The sequence below is a fragment of the Acomys minous genome (assembly GCF_964271855.1).
Source record: "Acomys minous genome assembly, chromosome: 14".
NCBI lineage: Eukaryota > Metazoa > Chordata > Mammalia > Rodentia > Muridae > Acomys > Acomys minous.
In genome coordinates, this window is record NC_140496.1 from 246,550 (window position 1) to 273,381 (window position 26,832).

Consider the following 26,832-nt stretch of genomic DNA (forward strand, 5'->3'; position numbering starts at 1 on the left):
GTCTATCCCTGGCTCAAACTGGACCCTACACAAGCTGGCTGTCCTTGGGTCAAGCTAGGACCCTCCAGAAATGTACATGCTTTGGCCCTAATGGGGGTCCTTAAGGGAGGACTACGATGGCAGAAAAGTTATATTTGAGGCCGTCATACATGAGATGCGCCAGTGTTTTCCAAACCACAGGTGTCCTTCTTTGCTAGACTCCAGACAGGAGCAATCATTAGCCACATCAGGCAGAAGCAATCATTAGCCACATCACAGAAGCAATTATTAGCCACATTGTTGTTGTTCTCCACCTATAGTCACTGTACCCAGAATCCCTATCTTGGGCCCCAGCATCGGTCCCTAGCAATAGCCAGCATTGTAGACTAAGCCTCCATCTTGGACCAGGGTACAGGGGAAATGCAAAAGTGATCTTGCTCATAACTTATGCACAGAATGTTTCTCCATGGCTCCATCTTTATTAAGAGAAGATATGCCCAGGTGTAGTATTGCACACCTTAACCTCAGCACTCAGGGAGGCAGAGGCAGGCAGATCTCCATGAGTTAGAGGCCATCCTGGTCTACAAAGCAAGTGCAGAACAGCTAAGGCGACACAGAGAAACTGTCTTGAAAAAAACAAAAAAACAGAGCGAGCGAGAGAGCAAGAGAGAGAGAGAGAGAGAGAGAGAGCAAGAGAGAGAGAGAGAGAGAGAGAGAGAGAGAGAGAGAGAGAGAGAAAAGATTAGTGCTTTTTATTTTCTTGTAAGGAAGACAAAATTATCACTTGGTCACCCCTTAGTATGAACATCCAAATTAGCAAAATGAAAATAGGTTACTCTGTCCTGAATATGGCACTTTTTTCTTTAAAAAATTGTTTCCTGGCCTGGACTCACTTTATAGACCAGGCTGGTCTTTAACTCACAGAGATACAACTGCCCCTGCCTCTACCTCCTGCCCCTGCCCCTGCCCCCTGCCTCCTGCCCCTGCCCCTGCCTCCTGCCCCTGCCCCTGCCCCTGCCCCTGCCCCCTGAGTTGCTAGAATCAAAGGTGTGTGACACCATGCCCAGCGTTAAATGTTTTATGTGTATGGATATGTTGCCTGCATGGTGTTTGTGCACCACATGCAAGCCTAGTGCTTGGGTTCTCCAGAAGAAGGTGTCAGATCCTCTGAAACTGGAATTACAGTGAGTGAAAAGGTGAAGCCATCTCTCAGTTCCTACTTTTTCTGTCTCCAAATAAGCAAGTGACATACAAAGAGTCATATAATGCAAAGAAACTGGAAGTTTCTTGATTTGGCAAGTTTTTGGCTTGAGCTTGAGTGCTTCCATTGAATGATGGTCCTCAGCAGTCCACAGAGGAGCTGTGGAAAGTCAGTCCACTGTGCAGCCACCTGCTGGGCACATGTCCTATGTGTCAGGGCATTTGGCTAGCTTTTTTAACTTTCCATTTATTTATTTGGTGGTGGTTGTTTTGTTTTTCTATTTTGTTTTGGTTTTGTTTGTTTGTTTGTTTGTTTTCTAACATGGAGATAGAGCCCAGGGCCTTGTGCACGTCAGGCTGGGCTTTGCCCTGAACCACACTCCAGCTGACGAGGTTGTCTTAAGGCATTAGGCAGCCCTTCATTTCTCTGCATACTTAAGAGTGTCCTGGGAAGTGGCAGAAAGCTGGCCCAGTCATTGCAGTTTCAGCTAAGCAGCAAGTCTTTCCCTTTCCAGGTAAGTTAGTAGTGCCTGGCTCGAGGCTTTGTATATGGGTGTCGTGAGTAAGGCTGTCAGCTCTGGCCCTGCTTCCTGTACTCCATATATAGCATCCTGTTTTTTTCTTGGCTCAGGCCACAGAGGTTTGTTTCCACTGGGTGTAAGCATTCCTTGCCAGCACTCAGATGCTGAACATTTTTAAAGGCCTACAGGGAGCAGTGTTTAGGGGCAGCTCTCTGCAAAGACTGAGTTTGTCCAGCTGTGGAAGGGAATGTGCCTTCTTAAATAAGAATGAATATGTGGAACACAAGCAGTTGAGCAGCACTGAAGTTATTTTTGGGAACAAGGGTCATTCATTGCAGGAAGGGAGGACTGTAGAGAGGGCTAGCAACCATGAGACAACATTGTCTCTTTCTTCACCTACCTACTCCAGTAGCTGAGGAAAATCTTGAATTAGAAACAGTTTCTTTTTAGGCTAGATTCAGTGAGAAGCAGGAAGGACTGCATTTTCCTAAAGAAAGAGAAATATATATAATTGTTAGGAACATCTCCCTGTGTTCATTACCCCCAAATTAATCCTCACATCTTACATCAGTGTGAATTCTTGCTCCACTAAGTCCTTGCTTCAGGCAGATAAATGAGATACCATTAAGGCCTCAAAATTTGTAAGCAGAATTTCATTTGTACTATATATCTTATTATTCTGATTTCAGTTTTATCTTAGCGGCAAAATATTAAGAATCATTTACTTTAAACACATATAACTAGTCCTTTTTATAAACAAGGTGCTTAAGTAAACATCTTTGTTGCTGCCCTGAGATTTTGAGCTATGTATATCCACTAATTTTGCCTGAAACAAATTTCAAAATATTAGCTAAGTCTTCCAAATACTTCTTTAGAATAAGATTTTCATTGTATATTATTTATGTGTAAAAATAGAATTGAGCGCAAGATCAAACTACATAGCCGAGGAGCTGTTTATGCTTGCTTTTCAAGTTAAAAAACGAACTGGGTGGTGGTGGTGCACACCTTTAATCCCAGCACTCCTGAGGCAAAGGCAAGCAAATCTCCATGAATTCCAGGCCAGCCTGATCTACAGGGTAAGTTTCAGGACAGCTATGGGTACTCAGAGAAACCTTAGAGCTTTTTATTTCAGATTTTCAGTTTAAGGACTGGGTGTGGTCCATGATGGAGCACAAAGGTCCAGGGTTCAATCTCCAACACACACACACACACACACACACACACACACACACACACACACACAGTCATCATTTTAGACAGTAGAACTGAAATGTCTTCAAGTTATATATAAAACTTATCCAGAATAAGGGCTGAGGGTCATGACTCAGTAAAACACTTGCCTAGAAAATGAGAGACCCCCTAAGTTCAAGTTCCAGCACCACCAAAAGAGAAGAAAATAAAAATAAAAAAATGAATAAGAGCTGGAGAGATGGCTCAGCAGGCCAGAGCACTTGCTATACATGTATACAGTCCTAAGTTCAGATCCCTGTACCCTAATAAAATGCTGGACCTTGTAGTGGAAGTTTTTGGTTTTTTTTAGAAACTCAGTTATGTAAACTTTTTTTTGTTGTTCTTTTAATCCCAGTTGTGGGATATGGGGCTGCTTTAGTTTGTCCACATCTGTTAACTATGATTGTCTTGTGCTCTGAGAGGGGCGTGACCTTGCCAGCTGCATGTAATTTAATTCTGAGGATTCTGAGAGGAGATAAATGCCAGAGCCCAGTGGGGACAGGGGGCACTCAAAGGAAGAAGGCTGCTGCTGCTCGTTCATCCTGCTGCTGCATTTGCTGTTTGCTGGACTGCTGGATATCCTGACTACAGAGATTAGACTTGCCCCAGGGAACTAAGTCTAAAGAGGTCTACGTCCCCTCTAACCCTATTTCTCTCCTACCTAGTGTTGGAGGATTGGAAGAGAGGTAGAGGTATAAGAACCCAAATAAAGTAGGTAAAAGTATGCCAACAGACCCCAAGTATGCCACCCCAAGATTATGAGAGATGGAGACAGGAGGATAACTGGGTTGTTGGCAGCAAGCCCAGCTCCAGGTTCAGTGAAACAGTCTGTCTCAAAGGAACAAGGTAAAGACTGATAGAACAGGACACCAATAACCCACTCTGGCCTCTACACATGTATGTGTACACATACACACACACATGCATACATGCATGCATTCATCACACACACTAACATACATACAAATAATTAAAATTAAAAAGACTAAAAGCCACCCTTATTAGGTTTTAAAGAGCAAATTTAAGTTCCATGCCCTAGCATTTTCACTTCGGGGTTGCCACCACAAGCCCTAAGACGTTTTGATTTAAGATTTCTGTGTGGCAGGCATTGCAGACTTCCCCCCCCCCCCTGCGTTCACTAGAAGCCCCTAGTTGGCTCTGCTGCAGCTGGGGACGTTTTTGTTTGTCTGTTTTGTTTTTGAGACCGGATTTCTCTGTGTAGCAACTCTGGCTGGCCTCGAACTCAAAGAGATCCTCCTGCCTCTGCCTCCCCAAGTACTGGGATTAAAAGCTTGCACCACCACACTAGGCTGCTGGGAGAGTTTGAAATGGAGACAATTTGGGTCTCTCTGTCATTTTCCTGAAGTAGAGTCAAATATTTTAGTCTGAAAATTTTGACAGTCCTGCTTAGCTCCTTACTAGTCTCATACACATGACTTGTGCTCATTTACGTACATTTATACTAATACCTTCTATTACTGTTCTTCTCTTGTGACAAAAAGTAAACCTTTTATTGTCTACAATTACCCAGTGTGACTAAAATATAATTGAGCTGTATTTTTATTTTTACATTGGTGTCTGGCTACTAAAATAAAAAAATGCTTCAGTCAGAATTCCTTGCTGATGTGCAATTCCTACTTCATGTAATTGAGGAAACTGAAGTTTACACATTTTTAAAAATTGTATGTATTATTGTTTGTATGTGATATGGGGGTGGTACATGCCTGCCATGATGCACATGTGGAACAGAGGGCAGCCTATGGAGTCAGTTTTCTTCTTCTGCATTTACATAGCCCCCAGGAATCAAACTCAGGTCTTCAGGGTTGCACAGCAAGTGCCTTTGCCCATTTGGTGCTCTCACCAGCCTTGACTGAACCATATATAAAAGTGATTTATTATTTTTATTTATGTGTATGGCTATTTGCCTGCTCTGTGTGTGTGTGTGTGTGTGTGTGTGTGTGTGTGTGTGTGTGTGTGTGTGTGTTACCCTTGGAGGCCAGAAGAAGTCATAGATGCCTTGAGGTTGGAGCTGCAAGCTGTGAACCTCTATAACTGTTGAGCGCTCTCTCCATCCTGAATCTCCTGTTTTTAAATCAAGCTTCTGTAATTGACTGTGTAGATCCAATACCTTGAATAATTAACTGCTTTTGTTGTTGTTTTCTTTGACACAGAGTCTCTTGTAATGTAGCCTGGTGTCATGTGGTTGAGGATGACCTTGAACTCCTGACTTTAGTACACCAGATGCCTAGATTACACGGGATGTGCAGACTACTCGAGTTCCATGTAACTGACCCACACTCTCAGCCTATGTTTTGTTTGTTGATGGTGAGGCTCGCTAAGTAGTCCAGATCACACTCACAATCCTCTTGCCTCAGCCTCCTACATTCTGAAATTTCAGACATCTTTTTTGTTGTTGTTTTGGTTTTGGGTTTTTTTTGGGGGGGGGAGTTGTAGTTATTATTGTTTTGGTTTATTTTTTGGTTTCTCAAAACAGTGTTTCTCTGTGTAGCCTTGGCTGTCCTCAACTCACTTTGAAACCAGGATGGCCTTGAACTCACAGTGATCCACCTGCCTCTGCCTCCCTGCGTGCTGGGACTAAAGGTGTGTGCAGCTGTCTCAAATTTTAAAATGAAGTTATTGAAGTGTAACAAGATAGAGAAAATGTTCCAGGACAGCCAAGGCTACACAGAGAAACCCTGTCTCAGGGAAAAGAAAAAAAGACAGAAAATGCCCTGTAGACCTGTAGTAACGTATAAGTTGAGTGACCTGCATTTTATCAGCCAGGAAAAAGAGACAAGAGAGCAATTGTAACTTTCTGAGATCAGAACCCAGACAGTCAGACTCCAGAGTCCACATGCTTATCAAGGTTGCTTACCCCTTCTGATCCCCTGGATAACTTTGCAGAAACAGTATCTGCTCTGCTACAGCACCACCATAGAGGCCAGCCTGGCCATTCTCCAGGGAGAACGAGCGAAAAGGCAGTGTATCTGTATGAGTCAGCCCAGTTTCCAGGATCAGCATTTTCAGTAAAAATGAGGTAACATCTTCATCTCTGTGTTTTTCTTTTAACTGAAGAAGAATTGGGGATATGAGGATGCTGTTGAGACTTGGACCCTAAACAACATGTAAAGGACAGTGTTACAGTTGTTACACATCACTGTAAAAAGCCATAGAGCCCTGATGAAGAGCATCCAACCTAATCATTCCAGACATTGTGGTTACATCTTTACTAGAGACCTTATATGCCAACTTCCATCTTTTATGCGTCTAACAATTTTATGTGTGAAATTATTTTAGTTCTTTATACTTAATATAAAGTCACAAACTCTTTTCTGTTAAGATGAATGCTGTTAAAACAAAATAACCCCCAGAATGTAGCAAATAGGCAAAGATGCCAAAACTGGAATTCTTGTGTTTGGTTGGTGAGCATGAAGACAATGCAACTGCTCCTCAAATAATTCAAAGTAAAGGTAGCCTAAGACCCATGGGTGCCATTTTGGATATACTCTGAAGAGAACTTTATCTGTCCACTCGTCTGTCTGAGACAGGATCTCATGTAGACTAGGCCAGCCTCAAACTTGCTTTGTGTCTGAGGCTGGGATTACAAATGTGTGTCACCCTTACTCATAACAGCATCACATGTCTTGGACAAATGCAGCCTGTGTGCCCATAATATATGGATACATAAGCAAATTGTGATCCATGTCAAAATTAATTGAATAGTATTCCATCATGGTGGGGAAAGAAATCTTGATACATACCATAACAGGAATGAATATGAAGATATCATGCTTTGTAAATAAATATTTAAAAAGCTAGTTATAGGGGCTGGAGAGGTGGCTCAGCATTTAAGAGTGCTGACTATTCTTCCATAGGAGCTGGGTTCAATTCCCAGCACCCACATGGCAGCTCACAACAGACTGTAACTCCAAAATCTGATACCCTCCCACAGACATACATGCAGGCAAAACACCAATGCATGTTTTTTTAAAAAAACTATTATAAATAAAATAAATTAAGCTAATTAGAAAACACATAAATACTATACAAGTCATTTACATGAAGGACCTGGAGTGAAAAGTTCATAGAGACAGACAATAGCAGTGCAGCTGAGGTAGACTGAAGTCTGTAGGGAATGGGAAATGGGAAATCATGGCTCTTTATGGGCAGAGAATTAGTTTTGATGTGATGAAAAGCATTCTGAAGACAAGTCACACAACAATGTGAAAATCATTAACACTTTTGAACCATACTCTGCAAACTGTTAATAAATTTTGTGTTACATTTTACTGTTTTTAAAAAGCTGTTATTTCCTAGTTTGGTGTGCTGAAAACACTTAGAAATAACAATGTGTTCCAACAGAGGGGTAATATCTAAAATATATAAAGAACTCAAGAAATTAAACACCACCAAATCAAATAATCCAGTTAAAAAATGGGGTGCAGAGCTAAACAGAATTCTCAACAGAGGAATCTCAAATGGCAGAGAAACACTTAAATGTTCAACATTCCTATTTATCAGGGAAATGCAAATCAAAATGACTCTGAGATTTCATCTTACACCTGTCAAAATGGAGAGGATGTGGAGAAAGGGGAACACTCCTCCATTGCTGTTGGGAGTGCAAACTTGTACAACCACTTTGGAAATCAATCTGGCTCTTTCTCAGAAAATTGGGAATAATGCTACCCCGAGAGCCAGCTAGACCACTCCTGGGCATATACTTGAAAGATGCTTGACCATACAACAAGGACATTTGCTCAGCTATGTTCATAGCAGCTTTATTCATAATAGCCAGAATCTGGGAACAACCTAGATGTCCCTCAGTCAAAGAATGGATAAAGAAACTCTGGTACGTTTACACAATGCAATACTATTCAGCTATTAAAAACAAGGAAATCCTGAAATTTGCAGGCAAATCAATGAAACTAGAGATGGTCATCCTGAATGAGATAACTCAGACCCAGAAAGACACACAAGGTATATACTCACTTATAAATAGATATTAGCCCAACATAGATGTCCTCTGAGAGACTCCGCCCAATGGGGGATCGGGACAGATACTGGGACTTGAAGCTGGACTCTGGACAGTACTGAGAGCTGTAGGGAAGAGTCGGGGGATGGAAGGTCTGGGAGGGAACAGGAGCTCCACAGTGAGACCATCAAGGTCTGGGCACAGGAATGCCTACACAAACTGATGCACCCAGTCAAGGGCAATGCATGCAGAGAACCAAGATCCCCTGTTCAGTGTAACCGATGGACTGCTGATTCTCCATGTGGGGGAGAGGGGGCACTGTTGCTGAGCCTCTGACATGCTCTCAAGTGCCATGATATGGTCACTGCCCCTTGGCAAGACAGCCTAGTATGCAGACAGAGGCAGGGGATGCAGGCTATCCTGATGAGACCTACTAGGCTGTTACCAGAGGTCTAGGGGAGAGGAATAGGCAGAAGAGGGAGGGTGGGAGGGAATGGGAAGATAAGAAGGAATGTATAACAATCAGGATGTAATGTGAATAAATTATTAAAAATAAAATACACATTTAAAAATCCCAGGCGAAGGAGGGGAGTGCTGCAGAGACTAATGCACCAACCAAGTACTAAGCATGGTGTGGACCTAGACTCTCTGCTCAGATGAAATAGATAGGCAGCACATCTCCTTGTGGGTCCCACATGGACTTGTACTCTGCCCCACCCCACCCCACCCCCAACACTGTTTACTTCCCCCTGGCAGGGCTGCCTTGCCAGGCCACAAAGGAAGAAGATACAGGCAGTATAGATGAGACTTGATAGGCAGAGGTCAGATATTAGGGGAGGAGGGCTCCCCCTGTGACTTACTATTAGATGCCATTCTTTGTATGGCATGAATGAAGACCTGCAGATGTCTTTCTTTGCTCATACAAATAGCAGAGAACTGGCCTTAATTGCTCTGTGCATCCCGCATACCTCATACATTTATAATTTTAGGACTGTATAATGCTTGTGAGAAATTATATATTTTCAAAGCAAAAGAACCAGACGCTGATGCTGGATCAGACCTGACAGGATTCATTCCTTTCATCATGCTGGATGCTGACATCCTGCATCCTTCATGTTCTAGCACCAAGCGCTTCAGTTGCCGTTTCTCATCAGAACAGGACAGCTTCAAAGAAAGTTTCTGATCCCAATTGGTCCAGCACTTCATACTGTCCCATACAGAACTTCTAATAAGCCTGGAATTTCTCAACATTTAGAAACTGGACCACAAATGCTATTCCTAGCTTGTTTAGCCATTCCTTCCCATTTTATTTGGGCCCCTACAAAGGTATTATTCCTCCCAAATCTTCCCTTAAGGGGAGTTGGGTAGGTTTTGGATTGCTTTCTTGGGCTATAGATGTTTATTTTCATTAGGGGTTGGTTTTAAGTTACTATCGGTCTTATTCAGAGAGAAAGCAAGGTTGGACTCAGGGCTGTCTCTCTTCTCCTTTATCTTTCTTTCTTAGGTCTAGAGATAAGGGTTGGAAAGAAAGATGGGGGAATATAGAAATATATAGGATGATAGGACAAAATGTAGATTGTTGAGTCTACCCCTCAGCTTAAGGCCTTAATTGTTGCTCACAAGGTTATTTTTAGCTCATTGGCACAGAAATTTGTATATTGATGTAAACTAAGTCTAATTTTGAAACATTGGTATATAATTCACTTTTAAGATTATTCTTCCCACACATTATATATATATATTCTATTCAAATATGAGGTATTGTACCCACACAACTCAAGTACAATACAAGGGTTACTTCCAGTACTTTGAAAGTGGTATGGCAGGCTGTTTAGGGTAAGTAAGCTATACAAGTTAATTGTTAGTTGAACAAATCATGGTCATGTCAATTACTAGTCCATTTATATTATAAGAATATACATCCTAGGTTTAACAGATAGATATGATTCTATAGATAGATAAAGTAAAATGGATAAGGTCTTCAAAACTTCAGAGACCTACAGAATATGGTGTTTAAAGATGTTTTTACTATTTTAAAGATTCATTGACAATAAGACAGGTTAACTCCTAGCAATACCCAGCCTACCTCAAAGAAGATGATGAGCATCAAAGAACCTGCTTAAAGCCAGGCATGGTGGTATATGCCTTTAATCTGAGCACTGGGAGACAGAGGGAGGCAGATCTTTGTGAGTTCGAGGCCAGCCTGGTCTACACAGTGAGTCCAGGATATCTAGGACTACACAGAGTCTCAAACAAACAACCAAAAATCAAAACAAAACCCTAAAACCTCCTTATGGAGATGGCTTCAAATTAGGCAAACCAGCCACTGGGCAAAATGTCTTCATTTTGGCCACTGACAGAATTCTGCCTAAAAATGGGCAAGCTTGGATGCAGGCAGCATCAACGGCCAAACTCTGCTAAGACAGGGAAAGCAAGTCCTCAATAGTTCCTGCCTCACAAATATGTCTGTCAGATATACTGGGCCAGAAGACTGAAAATGATGCTCCAACATTATAAAGTGTTTTTGCTGTTCAGGCAGCAAACTGTCTCTGTCATTTTTTTCACTTTGGAAGCTGCTAACCTGCACTTCCTGTTTACTCAGGTCATTAATTTTATTCCTTCTCAAGTCTCCCATGGAGTTGAAGACCAGATAGTTTAGTTTTACAGTTAAGCTTAGTTGTATAGGAGTTAAGGTTTTTAGATCTAGATAGATGTTTTAAGTTGACGGAGATGAGATATGATAGATATTGATTTACATTCAGAATTTTAGACTCACCAAGATAGGAAAGATGTTTTCTTCAAGGTTGCCAAATACAAATAGCCAAAACACTATGAATGTAACATTTATATAATTCCTGATTGTTTCATTGTTCTTCTTGCTGGATGTAGCTTATTTTATTTATGTGTAATAATATAAATTTATATGTAAAAAAGAATTAAAAAAGAAAGATGAAATAAAAATAAATAAATACATAAATAATGATGTGCACTGTAGTGTTAAAACCATGGCGCAGTGGAAAGACACATTACCCTTGCTGATTCCAAGCTCAAATAAGAAACACACAAGATGGATTGAAGTGAGGTTGGTGTGTGTCAGAAAACAAGGAAACAACCTAGGTTCATTTAATTAAATTGAAAATGGAGGTGTCAGGCATGATGGCACAGGCCTTTAATCCCAGCACTCGGGAGGCAGAGCCAGGCAAATTGCTGTGAATTCGAGAACAGCCAGGTCTATAAAGTGCTCCAGGACAGCCAAGGCTACAGAGAAACCTTGACTAGAAAACGAAAAAAAAAAAAAATTAAAAGAAAAGGACATGGAGACACCTTAAAAAGTCTTTTGTGAATGTAAAAGATATTTTCATAAAACATACTGCCAGGATCAGGTACTCATCTTCCTTTAGGAATAAGACAGAAAGGGGACCCTTCAAAGCACTTCTCTGGTGTCATGTTCTTCCAAACACAGGTCTGGACCGTGTCTCTCCATAGCAGCGTCAGTTACACTGCACGCACGCCGTGAGGACACTATTCTTATTCACTGGTGGACCAGTTAGTGAATTCAAAGCTTAAGTCTGAAAACCACACTGAATGATTTCTCATCGCTCCTTGGAATTTTTTATTTTAGAATGATGGATGTTCTTCCCCTTTGATTATTAAAGAAAAGTGTTTTAGCTAGTGCTACAGTGGCAAAGCAGAACAAAGCCATTGCCAGATAGTACAAGAAAAGCAGTGATATTATTGATATAAAATCTGTATTCAAAGCCACTTCTTTTCTGTTTTATCTTTCTTTAACAGAACAACTGATCCAAGACAGGTTTGCCATGTAAATCAGAGTCACCAACTCAAGCACATGAGAAGTCTTGCAGCTGGGTAGTCAGGGTGTTATGCAAAAATAGGTAGAGGAAACAGCTCTTGCCACCAGTCTGTTTCCATGTGATTTGATGTTGCCAGTGTCAGGTTGAATATGTATTCTCATCTTTTGAAGTTTTGAAATTTCTGCAGGTTATTCAAAATAATTTAGTTTCTCTCTTTTTTCTGTAAATCTAAATCTTCGTGTTACTTCTAAAACAAGAAATATTATCGCTGTATCAAGCTGATTTTCAGTTTGGCTTTGAGCTTTCCATACTGTTTTGGAGCTGTAAAAGACCGCTTTGGGGAAGAGTCTCGGGTAGCTTCTAACTTGCTATGGAGCGAGGATAGTTTTTAACTACGGATGTTCCCTGCTTCTAGTTCCCAAATGCTAGAGTCACAGAAATGCTCAACCACACCCAGCTCAAAATGTTTCTTCTCCTTTCTACGAGGTCCTGGAACCCAACCCACACTGTTGCATATGTTTGGCAAGTGCTCTACAATTGAGCTACATCCCCAGCCACGGTAATGGGCTTTTCAGTGGTCACCTAAATTAAAGGTGTGAAGCTATGACTTCAGGACTATTCAAGGGTTTAAACATCACAGAGGGGCTGAAAAAGATACTGGGTCAGATAAGCAAACATCACACATTAAGACACAGACAGGTACTGAGGCATAATTTGCAATTATTCAATTTGCCCTTGATGATTTATTTATGCCCCTAAGAAAAAGTATTAATGTTGGGGGGCATGCTTGGGCACTCTGTATTAAGATGCTGATTTTTGTACCCAGAGATCTGGTTGCAGTCCAGATGTGGGCATTGTCATTCCTATGAAGAATCTCCTGTCTCAATGTTGTGTAAAAATTATTCTCTATCATCTCTGACTGGTTAATAAAGAACTGGACAGCCAATATCTAGGCAAGGAAGTTAGGGCTAGACTTCCAATCCCAGGGAGGGAGTCCCAGGAGGAGAGGAAGGAGAAGGCCCCAGGGCCATGAGGAGGTCTTTGTGAGGGAGTGACCATGAGGACAAAGATGGAACAGGAGTGGCCAGGGGAAGACTAGATGGCCAGTAATGGAGCACATGGCTGGGCAGTAGTCCAGACCAGCATAGACATGTTAGAATAGATGAGTATCTGCCCAGCTTAACGTTTTAAAGCTTATTAATAAATGCAATAGGTCTCCATGTCATCATTTGAGAGCTAGAACAGAAGTTTTAATCTTACACACTAGGAGCTGGAGAAATAGTTCATCAGTTAAGAATGCTTACTGCTGTTGCAGAGGACCCCGATCCAATTTCCAGCACCCACACCTCTAGTTAATTTCAGTTCCAGGGGATCCAATGCCACCTTTTGGCCTCTTTGGGCAACTGTATGTACATTGTGCATACAAACTCACCCAGGTATACACACATACACAAATAAAAAGAAATAAGAAATAAATCTACACACACACACACACACACACACACACACACACACACACACACACACTAAAAGCACTAAAATAAAGTCTGGGTATGTGTTTCCGTTGGAAGAGTGTTTGCCCCGCAAGCAAGGCTGTCTGGGTTACATCCCAGCACTGCAAAAGCCAGGCTTGGTGACTCACATGCGTGACTCTAGAACTTGGAAAAAAACATCTCTCTCTCTCTCCCTCTCTCTCTCTCTCTCTCTCTCTCTCTCTCTCTCTCTCTGTGTGTGTGTGTGTGTGTGTGTGTGTGTGTGTGTGTGTCTGTCCCCCTGCGGTGCCCCCCTTTTTCCTCTTCCCATGCTTCTCTAATAAATCTCTTCATATCAGAAAAAAAAATCAAACAACTTTCAACCAATAACACTGAAGCCGTAATTATTGTAGCTCCCTGTATTGATAATGTTGTAGAAGTTGGAGGTGGATAAGTCAGTCTACAGCTGGCACCCTGACATCATTCGTATCACCTGAGTGCCTGCCATCAAATCTGCAGCCTGACGTTACCCTCAGGAGAAGAAAACCAGGAGACATCGCTGCTTTCGCTTCTGTTAAGGAGCACAACACAGCACTAAGGGGACACAGTCTGGTACTCTGTTCTATCTCACAGCTCCTCTCTGCATTCCAGATTCTTACAAGCAGCAAAAGCCAATGCCCTCCTTCCAAGAGAACGCCTAGGCTATCACAGAGGGGCCTTCTTAGAGTGTGTCTCTGATTCCCCTCTTTCATTCACAGCTTTCTTTCCTAAGAGTTGGCTTGGTCAGCCAGGCATGGAGGCGCACACCTGTAATCCCAGCACTTGGGAGGCAGAGGCAGGCGGATCTCTGGGAGTTTTTTAGTGTCCGTGTAACATATCTGGAGCACATACATTCCCCATTACACTTTTTATTCCTGCCCTCCAAATTTGAAAATCAGAAGTGGTATTGAGCATCCTGGTTTTTAATTTCTTGGCATTTTATATGTATGAGTGAATAAATTTAATTTAAAAACTAGGCTAAAGTATGCTTTTATTCTATTTGAAACACATAGCAAGAGCTGTCTGGGCGGTGGTGGCGCATGCCTTTGATCTCATGTGGCGCATGCCTTTGATCTCAGCACTCAGGAGGCAGAGGCAGGCAGATCTCTGTGAGTTCAAGGCCATCTCAGTCTACAAGGTGAGTAAAAGATAGCTAGGGCTATTAGATAGAGAAACCCTGTCTCAAAAAAGGGAAAAAACAAAAAGCAACAACAAAATACATTTACCATCCATTCATATCAAAAATCAGTAAATCATCTCAGAAACCATCGACTTTCATTCTTTCCCAACAATATCAAAGGGCCTCAGAAACCAGGGGAACTACAAAGGTTCTGATACTGCAGTGTGTACAAATTGTGAAATCACACATATTCTCATGTGAAATGTGAAAACAGTGTGGTCTAACGTTATGGGGGAAAGTGCAATATGAATACATCAAGTTTTCATTCTCAAGAATCACTTTTAAATTTGGGGGCAAAACTGACAGCTTGTTGTTTGGGGGCCTTTTCTTTAGCCTGTCATTTGTGAATGGTGTCCACTGTAGGAAAAAGAGCAAAGAAACTCCCAGTCTTCCTACACCGAATCCTCATCAGGCGTCCCCTTGCTTCTTCATCCAGTCCTCTTCGAAGTATCTGGAAGTAAAAATCTAGAGATTCGGGGTCGTTTCCTCCCATTCCTTATGATGCATACTTTTTTGAAACAGGTGTTCACTCCACCATAATGTCTTCAGCACAGCTGGCAGAAGCAATGCTTTCGATTGCTATCTTTTTTTTTTTTTTTTTTTTTGTCTTTTCTTTTTTAAAGACAGGATCTCAAGAAACCCAGGCTGGCCTCAAACCCCAGTTCCTGTCTTCTCGTGTGTGTGTGTGTGTGTGTGTGTGTGTGTGTGTGTGTGTGTGTGTGTGTGTGAGAGAGAGAGAGAGAGAGAGAGAGAGAGAGAGAGAGAGAGAGAGAGAGAGGAGATTGGTCTGTTCAGATTAGAGCCTAAACAAATAGAAATCCCAAGCCAAATCTGCGTTGTCTGTGGTTTTATATGCCATGAATCTTGTCTTCTATGTCACTAAATCCTTTCTATCTATTTTTTTCTCTTGAGCTATCAGGTTGTTGATAGGCTAAATCAGTTATCCTGTAGAAATATTTGTTTCAAGTATGCAGCTTGAAGGCTAAATAGGTATAAAGTCTCATGGAAGGAAACACTTGAAACATGGCCAAGTAAACAATTGAATCCCTAAAGGATTTTATTACCTCCCATGAAATTAGTCCATAGGGTACTTATTTCATTCCAGTTTACAAATGAAATGAAATCAAATAGGTCCCTTGTGAATTCGCTGAACGTATTTTCCTTTCCTGTGTAATAAGATTTGCCCATTGAGAGAACCATGCAGAAGTCTTTTGTTTTGTTTTTTCATTGATGTACTATTACTGGGGCTCCTACAATGTTCAGATTTTAGTGAACTGACCATTTAAGCTGGAGTGACCTGGTTCTGAATCTTCTCCTTTATTTTTCTCCCCTTACTTATACCTTTGTTTTAAGGTCTTACTATGTAGCCCAGGCTGGACTTAAACCTCCCCAGTGCTGTGATTACTGGTATGCACTGCCGTGCATTGCTCATTCTAACCTTCATGTTACAGCTAGTCCTGATCACAGCTCTCACCCCTTTAAACTGGATACATCAGAACTTGCTGGGCATCTTTCTTATATTATTAAATCTTCGAGGTATACATTGCCAGGCTCATTTAATAGAAGTGCTCCAATCCAGGGCCAGTGAGATCACCCAGTGGTTAGAAGCACTAGCTGCCAGGCCTGATGGCAGAAGTTGGAATCCCAAAACACGTTGTGGAAGAAAACTGACATCTGAAAGTTGACTTCTGAACTGGCATGTGTGTGAGCACACGCATAATCATAAATTAAATAAACAAATGTGATTAAAAGTATAAACACTATCGGCAAGCAACACTTTTAATCCCAGCACTCGGGAGGCAGAGGCAGGTGAGTTTAAGGCCAGCTTGGTCTACAGTGCAAGTTCAGGACAGCCAAGGCTACACAGAGAAACTCTGTCTTGAAAAACCAAAACCAAAACCAACAACAACAACAAAAAAGTGTAAATACTCTAACATTTATCTGTGTAACTGGATTTTGTTTATTTACTCTGGAACAGAGTCTCATGTATGCCAGACTGGCCTTGAACTCACTGTGTACAGGAGGATGACCTTTGACTTGTCATTTGTATTAGGTCTCAAACTCAGTGATATATCAAAATTATGGGTTTAAAAATATTTTTTTAATTTATTCTTTGAAACTTTCAGGCACTCCTGATTCCCTCCAACTGGCCATGTTCAGTCTGAATTCTTCCAGATGCCCCAGTCTGTTCTCTTCCTCAGATCTACAACAAACCTTCTCTTCAACCATACCTTGGAAGCAACATTTCTTCATTTTTTCATTCAGTTTTTTTTTTTTTTTTGGCCTGGAACTGGCTCAGTAGACCAGTCTGGCCTTGAACTCAGAGATCTGCCTGCTTCTGCGACCCTCGTGCTGGGATCAAGGTCCTTCACCACCACGCCCAGCCTGACCTTCAACTTATCCTCCTCTGCCTTTCTCTCAGAAGAGCATCTTCTGAGATGCCGCACTAACTTCCATCTTGTTCCTTTAATGTTCCCTTCCTCGGTCCAAGTTGTGTTAGAAACTGGAATCTTCTCTGCTCTCACTATAGCAACTCTCTGCGCACTGAAGATGTAGCTGCCTGTGGCCCTTGGACAACACCAATTTCATAGATAGGGATGTGTCATACCAGGCTCCTTTGCTCTATTTTCTTCCACACTACACTCTGTGCTGATCCCAATCTCGCCAAGTCAATCGATTTGAACTTTTTGTTTGACTTCAATATCTCTTTTTTCCACCTTATTTCTCTATGGAATTTCAATTGGGAATTTTTGTTTGTTTGTTTGTTTAGCTGCTTCAGGATTTTTTTTTTCTGCTTCAGATTTGACAAAGCTATTATTTATTCCTCTTTCTTTCCCTCTCCCCCTCCTGCTCCTGCTGAGATGTTGCCTGGTCTGGCCTTGAGCTCACTAGGCCACAAAGGATAACCTGAAACTCCTGATCCTTCTCTCCTGCCTTCAGAGCGCCGGGATGGTAAGTGTCCACCCCTGTACCTAGCTCAAATTTGCTGCTGCTGTTGTTTTGTTTTTCAAGACAGGGTGTGTCTATGTAGCCTTGGCTGTCCTGGACTTTGTAGACCAGGTTGACCTCAAACTCACAGAGATCTGCCTGCCTCTGCCTCCATTAGTACTAGGATAATAGACATATGCCACCACACCCAGCTTGTCAAAATGTTTTGTTGTTGTCGTTTGGTTGCTGTTGTTTTGATTTTTCGAGACAAGGTTTCTCTGTGTAGCCTTGGCATTCCTGGACTGGCTTTGTAGACCAGGCTGTCCTCAAACTCAGAGATCCACCTGCCTCTGCGTCCTGAGTGCTGGGATTAAAGGCGTGTGCCACCACTGCCTGGCCTGTCAAAATGTTTTTAATAGTTACATTGAATACAGTTTGTTATAAACTCAGATTTACATGAGCCCAGCTTTGAACTTTCACCCTACAGTTCCGGTGGGTGGTGCTGGTACCAAGTCACCTCACTCAAAGCTCCTGTCATCAGACAATTCCTGTTAAGCTTTGTCTCAGTTTTGAAGTGTAATTGGCACCTCTCTTGTGGTTTGTGAATAGCTATAAGAGAAGCACCCTGGGGGCATCATGATTAAAACACCCAGATGCATAAAGAGCTGGGTCTTGTGAGTGAAGCTGTGATTCAGCAGCAAGCCCAGACTAGTCATGAATAAAATAGCCCGGGGTTATCTATCATTCCAAGGCATTCCCTTCCCAGTCCCCATCTCATCCCTGAAGGTCAACGGATGACACTTCAAGGAATGACGTAATAGGGTTATCACACAGCTGGCTTAAACCAAGCTTTCTCATTCAGCTGGGCAGTAAAGGGAGGGTTAGTAACTGGTGGAAATCGGATCACAGCACACTCACTTCCTTTAGTCAGACAAGCTCATGAGTATTCAGCTTATTTTTAGGAAAGTGCTGGGGCCAGGGTTATGCAGAAGGAACGGGCAGCAGACTGAGCCCAGAATGGACAGGCCTTTGGTATGAGTCATGGCTCTGCTCAGCCTACCCACTCACCTTTTAGAACAGCATCTTAAAAATGGGAGTTCTGGGACTTGCACCCCAAGGAACGTTTGAGCTGCTGAGACAGGTCTCAGACAGGAAGTGAGCCAAGATGAGGTGTGTGTCTTCCCACCCCACTGTCTCTGCATCCCTCTCCCTGGCCTAGGCCTGAGTTCATGACAGACAGAACGCGCTGACTTGGCTTTCCCCCTGAGATAGAGTCTCATGTAGCTCCGACCTGCCTCAAGCTGGTTATATAACTGAGGACAAACTTGACCTTCTGACTCTCCTTCACCTCCCACGTTCTGGGATCTAGGTGTGTGCATCATGTTCCCCTTATGCTACACTAGAAATGGACAACTCCAGAGGATTAGTGCACGCTAGGCAAGAGCAGCACTCTGCCAACTGAACCCCTAGCCCTCGGTTTTCACCTTTTTTTTTTTTTTTGGTTAATGACAATATTACATGATTCAAATAATAGGGTCGAGCTGGAGAGATGGCTCAGCGGTTAAGGGCACTGACTGCTTCTCCAGAGGTCCTGAGTTCAATTCTCAGCAACCACATGGTGGCTCACAGCCATCTATAGTATCATGTGATGCCCTCTTCTGGCCTGCAGGTGTATGTGCAGCCAGAGCACTGTATATGTAATAATAAATAAATAAATCTTTGAGGCAGGTGGATCTCTGTGAGTTCAAGGACAGCCTAGACTACAGAGCGAGTTCCAGGACAGCCAGAGAAGTTACACAGAGAAACCCTGTCTCGAAAAACCAAAATAAATAAATAATAGTGTCAAGATTTTATGGATTGGACTGGAGGGATGGCTCAGAGGTTAAGAGCACTGGCTGTTCTTCCAGAGGTCCTGAGTTCAGTTTCCAGAAACCACATGGTGGCTCATAACCATCTATAATGAGATCTAGTGCCATCTTCTGGTGCGCAGGCACACATGGATATGTAATAAACACATAAATCCTTAAAAAATTTTTTTTATGGATTAGGAGGCAAAAGTGTGACCCTGCACCCATAACTCCAGTTCCTCAGGAAGCTGAGGCAGGAAGACAGAATTCCAAGCCTGAACTCCAGCCATGGTGTGTCAAGCCTGCCACAGTAGCCCTTGTAAGACTGAGTTAGGAGGGTCCTGAGTTCTGGGCCAGCCTGGGCTACAGAGTGAGGCTTCCTCAAACAAGAGCACCAAGAACAGCAAAAGAAAGAACAGACAAACAAAAGTCAGGTGGGTGTGGCGGCATACATTTTTAATTCCAGCACTCAAGGGGCAGAGACAGGAGAGATCTGTGAATTCCAGCCTGGTCTACAAAGTAAGTTCCAGGACAGCCAGAGTTGTTACACAGAAAGACCCTGTCATGAAGAACCAAAAAGAAAAGAAAAGAAAAAAAAGAAAAAAGAAAAAACAAGATAATTTATCAACCTAAGAGAAAATTATGATTTATTACAATTTTAGGTTGTTGAGCTGTTTGTTGAATTTTTCCAAAAGTATTAGTCCTCAGTTGTTTAGAAATAGTAAGAAAGGAACCATGAAGGAAAGGGAGAAGGAGGGAGGCAAGAGTAAAATTAACACAATTTGTTCTTTCTAAGTGCCAGCATAAAACAATCTTTGCTTTTTAAACTTTATTTTATGTTCTTTACCATTCCGGGAATCAAACCCAGGACCTCACTTGATTGCACTGCTGATCACGTAAACAGATCGAAGCCCTCCAGCAGCCCTAGGATGCTCTGTTAGGAAAGGAAACATTACTCTGCTCCATCTGTTAATTAGAAAGATGGGCTTCTGTTTGCTTACTTGCTTTATTGCTATCTGCGGCAAGGTTTCTTGTAGCCCAGGCTACCAGTGAACTTGGTAGATGGTCAAAGATGACCTTGAATTTCTGGTTTCCTGTTTCAGATTCCTCAGTGCAAGGATTAGAGGCATTGGCTACTTTGACAGACTCTGTGATCTTGGGGATGGAGAACAGTACTTGGTTTGAGCACTCTAGCATCTGAGCCACATCCATAGCTCCCAAGATGTTTTATTATTTTCAGTCTATTCATAAGAATGTAAGTTACAGAATGCAAGACTGGCTGCCTTGTTTCCAGTCCCAAATGCCCAGAGAAATCCACAGTAGAATATCTTTAAAATTAATTGTTATTAATGTGCATGTGTATCTGAGCATGGTGCATGTGTCAGAGGACAATTTGTGGAGGTGGCTTTCTGTATCCACCTTATGTCTACCAAGCTCAGTTTGCTGGGTTTTCATGGCAAGTAAATACCTTCTGGTGGATGCATCTGACTGTGTCTGGGCCATTTGGCCTTCTGTCACTTGTATTAAAAGTTTTATTTTGTTGCCTGGAGTGGTGGCACACACCATTAATCCCAGCAGTCGGAGGCAGAGGCAGGTCGATTGTGAGTTCGAAGCCAGCCTGTTCTACAAAAGTGAGTCCAGGACAGCCAGGACTGTTAGACAGAGAAACCTTGTCTCGAAAAACCTTAAAAAAAGAAAAAAAGTGGCTTTTAAAAACAATTTTATTCTATATTCTATATGGTATGGAGGTGTCAGAATCCCTGGAACTGGAATTACAGAATTATAGAATTACAGGTTGTAAACTGACATATGGGTACTGGGACTTGAACCCGGGTCCTTTGGAAAAGCAGACAGTGCTTTTAACCACTGAGTCATCTCACCAGGCCCCAAAAGTTGTATTTTTAAATGGACCATTTACTAACAACAGAGGAGACTAGAGATAAGATTAAAATACATTATATAAGCACAGAGGAAATGTCATAATAAAGTTCCGTTATTTGTGAAATTAATGTAGGTTAGAAGGTAGGAAGGGAGGGAGGAAGTCACTAGCGGGGAGGCTGGAGGCATTCTGTCTGTAATCCCTGTTTAAGGCCAGCCTGGACTACATAGAGAAACCAAGCCTGACTTGAACACAAAGGAAAAGGCTAAAGATGGAGAAAAGAGCAGGAAGGAGGAAGGGGGAATGGAGGAGAGAGGGGAATGAGAGAGGGAAGGAAGTGGGGAGAGGAGGAAGAAGAGCAGAGTGCATGGTAGGTTGTGAGGGGCAGACAGGGACTGAAGGCTGATGCAGGGCTGGGAGGGCACTCACAAGCGGAGGGGGCACAAGGGGGCGGGGCAGCATCTAAAAGCAAGTAATTCTTTGTCTTCATGTTAAAAAACCTCAACTCTGCTTTGCTGGCTGCAGGATGGCGCGTGCCCTGGTGGCCTGCCTGGGGCTGGTTTAGCCCTGGGTTCCATGTCCATGTCCATGTCCAGCAGGGAATAAGCCAAGGGTGCTGGTGCAAGCTAGTAAACCCAGCAATAGGGCCAGAAATTCAAGGCTACCTTTGGTTTTATAATAGCAGTTGAGGACATCCTGTAAGAATCTCTGTGGTTTCTTATTTCTTCTCCTCGATAAGAGGTTGGGACTGGCAGTTCCTGCGACCCCCACCCACCCACCCCACGATTTTGTCTGTGCAGCAGAATGTGCAGTTTTAAACACAATGTTCTGTCTACCAGCAAACTGCACTCTAGCCTTGTCCATGTTTGCAAAAAAGAAACTCTCACCTTTCATCTTGCCTCCCTCCTCCCAGTCCTCCTCAGTAGCTTCCTTCTTCCCCTCCTTTCTCACTCTTCCTCCTCCTTTCCTCCTCCCTTCCTCCCTCTCCCTCCTCCTTTCCTCCTCCCTTCCTCCCTCTCCTTCCTCCTTTTCCCCCTCCTGCTCCCCCTTTCTCCTTCCTCTCCTTCCCTCCTCCTCTCCTTCACCCTCCATAGAGTCTTATTATGTAGTCAGAGTGTTCTCAAATGCTCCTTCCTGCCTCAGCTTCGGTAGCATTTGTACCTCATGCTGCCACCCTACCCTTCCCTAGTTTGTGAGGGGGCCATGCTTTCTCTCGTGCAATCCTAAATTCTAAAGACTGGCCTCTGCACACACTCAACCCCTTTCGCTCAGCCCTAACTCACTTGGGAGAAAGTTTGTTTCTGTGGAGAGAAAGTGCACCTGCTGGGGGGGGGGCAAGAAGACCACAGTGAGGGGTGCCCCACTCATCATTCCACTGTGACCCCTTAGGTGCCATGAAACTCTTAGTGACCTGGGGGAAAACGCATTTCACCCATTTCACTCTGGGCAGCACTTAGCACGCTCTCCTCTACTTCTTTCTGCCTGAGCAGCTAGCAGTAGGTAGGAACCTTGAATGGGCAGCCAAGCCTGCTAACACCAGCCTGGGTGCTTTCCCAGGACCCCCCCAACTTTGCAATTCTATGAATGGCAATATTTGTTTCCAATCTAGTCCCTTTGAGAAAAAAAAGAAAAAGAAAGAAAAGAAATCTTATTAAACTAGAGACACAAATACACAGAAAGATTCTTATAATTTTATTTTTATAAAGTTAAAATGCTTATCTTTGTATTTTAACCAAGCTCACCAGAATATATACAATTGCTTATATGGAACTATTAATAAGAAAGAAAATTTACCCTGGAAAATTCCGACCTGAACAACAGACATGCACAGAGGTAGGTGTGGCCCAGGAACCAGAGAGAAGGCCCAGGCCAGTTAGCAATATCTCAGTCCCGACTTAATCACAACCACAGTGGCTGAGCTCGCCATGAGCAGAGCTTCCTGCATAGTGTGCAGGCTGTGACTGTATCAGGAAATAAAACGTGTGCAGTTATATTTTCTGGCCAGTTTAGCTTTTGGTTTAAATATTCATAGTGGCTATGAGGTCAGTGACAAGGCCAAAGGTGAGAAACTGCATTAATTATTTTCTCAAGCACAGGGTAGAGAGGCCAGATGTTTCCTTTCTAACCAGGAAACAAGGGGTAGAAAGATTCTACCATATAAAGAGTCTCAGTAATTCTCTCACCAGTATCTAAGACGGTCCCCAAGTTTTGCAAAGGCACAGCACTCAGTCTTCCCACAACAGTGACTGGCACATGAGGGATGCCTGCTAAATAATAAGCAAATGTTTAAGAAGGCAGTTCTGAAAAACAATTTTTTTTTCTAGAGACAGGGTTTCTCTGGGTAGCCTTGGTTGTCCTGGACTTGCTTTGTAGATCAGGCTTGCTTCAAACTCTCAGAGATCTGCCTGCCTTTGCCTCCCGAGTGCTGGGATTAAAGACGTATACCACCGCACCTGGCTCAGTTCTAGAAATCTAAAGCTATCTGCTTAAAGTAGTAATTCAGAAAGAAAGAAAGAAAGAAAGAAAGAAAGAAAGAAAGAAAGAAAGAAAGAAAGAAAGAAAAAGAAAAACCAAAACTGAATTATAAACTCATAAGGCAGACACTGGCTCTTTAGGGAATCTGACAATATTGCCAGTAAATATTAAAATGAATCGGCCAAGAGTTGTTCTAGTTGGGTGTGTAGGACTACTAGGTTTAAAACGTATGTGTGTAGCCAAGTACAAGGGCTCAGGCTTGTAACGCAGGGTTTGGGAGACTGCAACAGAAGGGTCTGAGGCCATCTACTTAATATGACTCAATCCAAACAAACAAACAAACAAACAAAAAACAAAAGGAAAAGGAAGACGGGGAGGAGGGAGGGAAAGAAAATAAAAATGGCAATCAGTGCTAGACATGGGCTTAGTTGGTAGAGTGCTTGCCTAGCCTTTAATATCCCCTGCACCAAAACAAAACAACAACAAAAAAGCCAGGTGTGGTGACGCACGCCTTTAATCCCAGCACTTGGGAGGCAGAGGCAGGCAGAACCCTGTGAGTCCGAGGCCAGCCTGGTCTACAAAGTGAGTCTAGGACAGCCAAGGCTACACAGAAAAACCCTGTCTCGAAAACTCTAAAAAACAAACAAACAACAATAAAACCCTAAATCAAACCAACCAACCAACAACATATCGGATATGGTAGGTCATGCCTGTAATCCTAGTACTTAGGAGGCCTAGGCAAGGAGGATCAGAAATTCAAGGTCACATCAGCCACACAGTGAGTTTGAGGAATCTGAGCTAGAGACCTCATCTCAAAACCAACCAACCAATCAAGCAACAACGCCACATTCCAAATCTAGTGTTTAAAAACTCATGGTGGCACGCGCCTGTAATCTTAGTACTCAGGGAGGCAGAAGCAGGCAGATCTTTGAGTTTGAGACTAGCCTGGTCTACAAAGAGAGCGCAGGACAGCCAAGGCTGCACAGAGAAACTCTTATTTGAAAAACCAAAACAAATTAACAAAACAAAACAAACAAACAAACAAAAATCCCTCATCTGTTCATTCATTGATGGTTGGCATGTGCCAAACATAAAGTTATCCTTAACAGTAATTGATAAAAACTATTTCAGTAAAAGGAACAACATGGCTTAAGGCCATAGAGTTACAGACCTGAAGTTGACAGTTTTAGGACAAAGCACTGAGTGGTTGATGACTCAGACAAAAAGAATCGCCCTAAATATCTAATAATAAGAAATGTGTTCAACCTGGTCTAGAAAGTGAGTCCAGGACAGTCAAGGCTACACAAAGAAACCCTGTCTCGAAAAACAAAAACCAAAAACCAAAAACCAAAAACCAACCAACCAACCAAACAAACAAACAAAAAAACAAAAAAACAAAAAAAAAACAAAAAAAAAAAAAAAAGAAAGAAAGAAAGAAAGAAAAGCAAGCAAGCAATAAATGTGTTATATATTTGGGGCTGGGTATCCAGACAAGATTTCTCTGGCTGTCCTGGAACTTGCCCTCTAGACCAGGCTGGTCTCAAACTCAGGGATCTGACTGTCTTTGCCTCCCCGCCTGCCCCAGTGCTACTTTCACAAGACACAAGACTATACTTTCAGTTAAAATCTTGTTTCTCCAAAAATTTGTTAACAGAAAATGTTATGTCTGGTAAGCAGGACAACAATGGGGGCAGCAGCCTGGTTTCCTAGCCATGCCATTTCCTAGTCTGTTTAAGGCAGCCATTTCCCTCTGCTTCCTTGTCCAGTCCTGTCCATCCCAGGGCTGAGGCAGAGTACTGAAGGAGACTCCCTATAGGGGACAGCTCCAGGCTGGAGAACATGGTTGATTTGGGCAGTGCAGCAGGCTGAGGGTATGTAGAAGAGTATAGCTTGAGACCGGGGTGGACATGGGGTTACACCTCATGGTGGGACACTTGCCCACAAGTGCTGGGTCCTGGGTCCATTCCTAACAACCCACCCAGCTCAGGTCGGTCTTGTACTTGATATGTAGATGAGGAGAACCTTGAGTTCCTGCTCCTCTGCCTCCTCAGTGTTGGTGTGGTAAGCAGTTTCATACAAGCGCCCCACCAACTGACCCACATCCTCACCCCTATTCCTTGTTGTTGAAGCCTAGTAATTGAGTCCAGACAGGACGAGCATGAGGAGGGATGCTGCTTAGTCAGGAGTGTAGAAATGAAAACAAGACTGACTCGTGCCTCTATTATAGTCTTCATAGAAGGCATGGAGGGGTGCAGCTTAGTGGTTTGTTTCCCATAGCTTGCTCAGCCTGCTTTCTTATAGAACCCAGGACCACCAGCCCTGGGATGGCACCACCTGCCAAGAGTTGGACCCTCCCCTGTCAATCAGTAATTAAGAAAATGTGGTACATGCTTTCCTGCAGCCGGATCTTCTGGAGGCAATTTAGTCAAGGTTCCTTCCTCATACGACTTTAGTGTGTGTCAAGTGGACATAAGACTTTTCAACCCAAACACAGTAACAGAGAAATAACTAAAAAAGCCGGAAATAACAGAGGGGTGCAGATCCTAAAGATCTGTATATGGGTTTCCAAGCCAACCTTCTGGGTCACATGGCTAGGTGCCTCAGCAGTCCCAGCCTGGTGGGGAAACGAAATTGGTCCTTTGTCAACAATGGAAGCCTAGAAACGCTGGCTCTGATAATTGGAAAGGAATCAGAAGAGATAGAGTAAATAAACTCATCAATTGAGAATAAAGTGAATAATCATCCTTCAGTCACAAACTCTTTTATTCTGGGCTGCTACCAGAAGATGTGGCCCACAGTCTGGGTTGGTCCTTCCACATCCGTTAGGGAAATCAGAACAACCTTTCAGCTGAGGCTTCCCATGTGTTTGGGCCTGAGGCACAAACCAGCAGATTGAAGAGGTAGAGATGGGCACTTCTGACAAACTATGCCTTGTAGACTTCTCAAGGCCTCAGTGACCCTTGGCAATGCCTGGACGTGCTTATGTGTTCCATGTCAGTGTCATGTTTTCGCCATAAGAATGACAATTTAGAGAATGAAAAGCCTGGGGTTTGGAGGTGGCAATGGGGCATAGCTTAGTTGATGGAGTGTTTGCCTGGCATGCAGGAAGCCCCGAGTCCCACTCCCAGCACCTCAGAAAACTGGGTGTGGTGGTAAATGCTTATAACCCCAGAACTCAAGAGGTGGAGGCAGAAGGATCAGGAACTCAAGTCCATCTTTTACTACACAGTGAGTAGAGGCCAGCTTGGGCTCTACAAGACCTTGTTTATTTTGTTTTGTTTGTTTTTTAGTTTGTGTT

The 26,832-nt window shown here is 42.9% G+C and overlaps 1 long non-coding RNA gene across 1 annotated transcript in view; it reads left to right on the forward strand.

Moving 5' to 3' along the window:
• LOC311582864 overlaps positions 1–26,832 on the forward strand; it is an 82,898-nt gene that overhangs the window by 1,773 nt on the left and 54,293 nt on the right. The window contains exon 2 of the long non-coding RNA XR_014774286.1: positions 17,267–17,357. This is a non-coding gene — a long non-coding RNA (uncharacterized lncRNA). The remainder of the gene's footprint in view (positions 1–17,266; positions 17,358–26,832) is intronic.